The 5,000-nt window shown below is 41.2% G+C and overlaps 2 non-coding genes across 2 annotated transcripts; both read left to right on the top strand.

Annotated features, from left to right (window-relative positions):
- Window positions 1-1,177: 1,177 nt before the first annotated feature.
- trnas-aga (transfer RNA serine (anticodon AGA)) lies at window positions 1,178-1,259 on the top strand. Its single transcript has one exon. It is a non-coding gene; the product is annotated as a tRNA-Ser (tRNA).
- Window positions 1,260-1,472: 213 nt separating this feature from the next.
- trnag-gcc (transfer RNA glycine (anticodon GCC)) lies at window positions 1,473-1,543 on the top strand. The gene has a single exon. It is a non-coding gene; the product is annotated as a tRNA-Gly (tRNA).
- The last annotated feature ends 3,457 nt before the right edge of the window (window positions 1,544-5,000 follow it).

Consider the following 5,000-nt stretch of genomic DNA (forward strand, 5'->3'; position numbering starts at 1 on the left):
GAGTGTTGCGGGAGAAGAGAAAAGTGTTTGAAGATTTAAGAGTGTCTTAGGTGGAGCCAAAATCAAGTGTCACAAATACAAGTGGGAGGATTTCCAATGTTTAATATGGTAAAAATAAGCGGAAGTTATCTGCCGGTCCGGCACAGTCTGCCATGCTTTTGTCATATACTGTAAAGTGGTGTCGAACTGGGTGTCGAACTGGAGCCTCACCATTTGCATATGTGAGGCTCCAGTTATACGTCGAGTGTCACATTAAATGACAAAAATGAAGAGAGTTAAAGCAGCTGGAGAGGTTTTCTTACAACTTTTGAGCTGACACAGTTTTGGAAAATGTTTCCTTCACGCTGCACTGTACAACATAGGCAGCCAAGAGTCTCCAAAACAAAACAGAATTGACAGATAGGAGAAAATTCCCACTCGTCCTGAAGTTCCCAAAATCCAGCACTGAGCGTAAACAAAGTGTCTAAGTAGCGTGGGAATGCTAACCCTAACCCTAGCTGGAGTTTGAGCAATCCAGCACTGAGCGTAAAAAGATGAGTCAAAGTAACGTCTAATCGGATTAGTTTCCTTAGAGCTGGTTCAGAGTCTGCTCAAGAGTTTACCTTTCACACATGCGCAAAGAAGAATGTTGGGGGTGCACGCTTCAAGGCGCCTTACAGCTGTAGGGAGTGATTCGAGACGATTCGTGGCGTGTGCTCGTTCCCATATACCGTACGCCCCGGGGTGCAGTGCTAGGATGATGTACAATACCGCTTGGGCACGTAACGGCGTTATATGCAAGGTTTTCGTTTGTTCGTTTTGTTTTGCTCTGCTTTGCTTTGTTTTGCTTTCCATCGCGTTGGTAAGAGCGTAAATAAAAAGGCGATTCCTGCGTCTACCACTAATGTAAGAGCTATTTCAAGTGCGACGTGGTGCGGCTTTTCAAATGCTTGTGGGCATTTCTCTGTTGTTGATTCTTTTTTTGTGTGTAACAAAGTGGCATTTTCATGTCCGGACGGGGAGACTTTATCATTCCGACATGAAGCCACCCTTAAGTCCTCTGAGGCGTGTCTGTCTGCAAGGCTTGTATTTTGGAAATGTTTGTTTGAAACGGAGAACGACTTTGAAATAGGCTTCCGCCGGCGCCTCGCGATCCAGGTAAGATTGTAGCAAGAACGCAGCGGCAGTGGGGCTTGCTGTAGTCGTGGCCGAGTGGTTAAGGCGATGGACTAGAAATCCATTGGGGTCTCCCCGCGCAGGTTCGAATCCTGCCGACTACGTTATCCGCCTCCAGTCGGTGTGTTTCGGCGCAAGCAAAGAAGCGCGCCTCTTTGCTGTTCCTGGTGGTTTTAAAACGCCCAATCGCTTGTACCCGCTGCCTTGGAAATAAGTTCTTCAGCGTCCGCGAATGGCATTTTGCAGCTGGAAGCAGATGTCGACGCGTTTTGCACAGAGCACCAAAAAAGCGTCTTTTTTGAAGGCCCAGGCACTGAGCATTGGTGGTTCAGTGGTAGAATTCTCGCCTGCCACGCGGGAGGCTCGGGTTCGATTCCCGGCCAATGCAGTGGCTTTTGCAGCGAGCGGCTCCATCACTTGCATCCCCTTGCAACTCGCAACTCAAAAAACCCACTGAAGCTAAGCAGGTGTGAGCCAGGTCAGTACCCGGATGAGGGTGAGCTACAGGGGAAAACAAAGCTTCCAGCTGGAAGCGGTGTTAATGGTGCCGGCGGTGGGGCGCTCACCCTGAGGTCTGTGCGGGTCCCAATGCCCCAGTATAGTGACGGAGATGCTGTGTTGTAAAAGGGCGCTGTCTTTTGGATGAGATGTAAAACCGAGGTCACAGCGCTCTGTGGTCATTCAAAATGACCACCAAAACCTTTGACAAAAGCTCTTGGTAATTGATGGTCTTCAATAATGCTTCTCCTTTAGGTACATTTTAAATCAGCTGAAAAATGCTGTGAAATGGGGGGGCACTTCAGGCCAGTGTAGGATTTGGGTTACAAGAACCATGAAACTGCACGAGAAAGCCCGTACACTGATTACACGGCTTTCTATTCAAAGGAGGACAAAAGAAATTCCCTGAGTTTGATTTTTTGCAGCACAGAGAGGAGCACTGTCGTGAGGCTGGTTAGCTCAGTTGGTTAGAGCGTGGTGCTAATAATGCCAAGGTCGCGGGTTTGAGCCCTGTACGGGCCAGGTCTAGATCCAGGTCCCTGTTTGTGAAACAGGCAAATGACTGTCTCAGGGGCCCATTCCTCATTCTCAAGACACATGTATGCAGTATGTACACCGTGCATTGAGCAATAGGGACTGAATACACCACAGGTAAGGTTAGAAGTCATTCTGAGGTGCCACATGTGAGGGATACAGCTAGGCATCCGAAATGCAGGGTTTGAGACCCTTCAGGAGTACTGCATCCTTTGAGACAGACCCGTGCATGTTAAACAAATGATCATTTCTTTCGGCATTAGGGACTAAATATACTAAACATATGATGCTAAAATGTTATTTTCACATATATTAATGTAATAAATGATTGCTTATGCTTTAGAAACAAATCTAATTAAAATAAAAGCTTAAGTTTTGTATTTATCTTGTACCATAGAACATGATTTTCTTTGTATTTCAAGCCCACAAAGTGTCCAAATGACGCACTACATGATATAAGGAAGATTATCACATGCATATCGGTATTATCTTTCTTATGAAAATGCATTCCTTTCATTACCTTTTACTTTTTAAAATGAACTCAAATTGAGTATAATGTAATAATTTAAGTAGAATAGATTCTAATAATATAATGATCCAGTGTTTTGCACTACTTCACTGCTTCACTGCTCTATGCCATCTGGAAATAAATCCTCAGACTGCTTACTGCCCTGGGCATGTACCAATAAATTAAAGGAGCACATCTGTTTATCACTGCGTTGAAGCAGGAGACACACAGTCTCTGCAAACACATCCTAGATACAGTGTTCCAGCACCTTTGACCTCATCCAGAACATATCATTTCTTGAAAGGGATTGCTGTCCGAATGCACATCTGAATCCCAAACAGAATCTCTAGTAAAATACGATCATTTGTGAAACAGGCAAATGACTGTCTCAGGGGCCCATTCCTCATTGTCAGACACATGTATGGAATGCTTTCACCGTGCATTGAGCAATAGGGATTAAAAACACCGCAGGTAAGGTTAGATGTCATGTTCTATGCTCATTTCTTTCAGCATTAGGGACTAAATATACTAAACGTATGATGCTAAAATGTTATTTTTACATATATTAATGTAATAAATGATTGCTTATGCTTTATAAACAAATCTAATTAAAATAAAAGCTTAAGTTTTGTATTTATCTTGTACCATAGAACATGATTTGCTTTGTATTTCAAGCCCACAAAGTGTCCAAATGTTCTATGATCATTTCTTTCAGCATTAGGGACTAAATATACCAAACGTATGATGCTAAAATCCTGAAAAAAGGATGTGCTCCATCTCGTCAGTAGATTGGATTCCAAAACTGATTTGGGTCAATATACATTACCTTTGAAATTAAAGTACAGTCTACTGTAGGGAACCATCAACTTAGAAAGCATTGGCCTTCCCTGGGGGTCAGGTAGGTGCAAAAGATAAACCTTTATCCTATCTTTATCTTAAGATAAGTGGCCAAGCAGTATTTTTCCAAGTTTCACCAAGCACATCATGTTGCCATAGTAGACAAAGTTCTATAAAATGTTAAATAACTTTTAAAAAAAGTATCTTGGTCTTACAGTACTGTACAAGGTGAATTAAACTGTCCCTGGTAAGAAAAAGTAATTAGAAGCATCTCAGAAACTTTATCTCTAGAAACATTAGCTGTTTTATATCATGTAATTTAGTGTGATGTTGTCAGAATTCAAGGACATTATCACACACAGAAATTGGTTCAGTTAAATCTAAAAAACACAGCTAAACATGGGTTTAAATGTAACAGAAGTCTTACCTCTTGTCAAAAGATTTAATTCAAGAAGCGATGTAATAAATGATTGCTTATGCTTTATAAAGAAATCTAATTAAAATAAAAGCTTAAGTTTTGTATTTATCTTGTACCATAGAACATGATTTTCTTTGTATTTGAAGCCCACAAAGTGTCCAAATGATGCACTACATGATATAAGGAAGATTATCACATGCATATCGGTATTATCTTTCTTATGAAAATGCATTCCTTTCATTACCTTTTACTTTTTAAAATGAACTCAAATTGTGTATAATGTAATAATTTAAGTAGAATAGATTCAGGTAGGAAATATAGAGTCATGATGTTTATGGCTGACATCATTTCACATGGGTGAATTTTAAGCTAAGAAATAAAAACATTTACAATGAAGATACCATTGCTTAATTTTAAATGCCTTTAAAAAATAAATACCTCCTGAGAATAATTTGCCACTCCCAGATCCTTGGTAAGGTACTGTTTGAATCCAATCAGGAGAGGAGCATCCAGGGAGTGCTTTCTATAGAGTCCAGCTTGGGCCACTCTCTTCCGGCCTGCTGATACTTTTTAACTACTCAGGGCCTGTAAGGATATAAAACACCGGTTTAAACATTTTATACCTATAAGACAAATTAGAATTTTAGTAAAAAATAGATACATCTGAAAAATAAAAAGTCTTACTGCTGATAGAGTTCTTCAGAGCTCACATCTTCCCCTTCCTTATCCGCTTCTGTTTCAGTTTCTAGAGCAGCCTCTGGCATCTCTTCCTCCTGGACTGCGGCCTCTTGCTCAGGGCCGCTGGAATGCAGGTAGATTCTTTTCAACATGCTTTTACATAATATGTTGTAACAATGATTTCAAAAAGAAACTACAGAAGCCTTACAGATTAAAAATATCTCACCTTGCCAATGTGTCTTCAGGCTTCCCATGTACAAAAAGGCCCAAGGACTCTAGCAGTCTTACAACCACTATCCTGTTTGCCTCACCAGACACGATCTCTATTCTGTGGTAATCCACGATGACCCCGTTCTTCAGGTGATTCATCAT

The sequence above is a fragment of the Lepisosteus oculatus genome, unplaced genomic scaffold (assembly GCF_040954835.1).
Source record: "Lepisosteus oculatus isolate fLepOcu1 unplaced genomic scaffold, fLepOcu1.hap2 HAP2_SCAFFOLD_60, whole genome shotgun sequence".
NCBI lineage: Eukaryota > Metazoa > Chordata > Actinopteri > Semionotiformes > Lepisosteidae > Lepisosteus > Lepisosteus oculatus.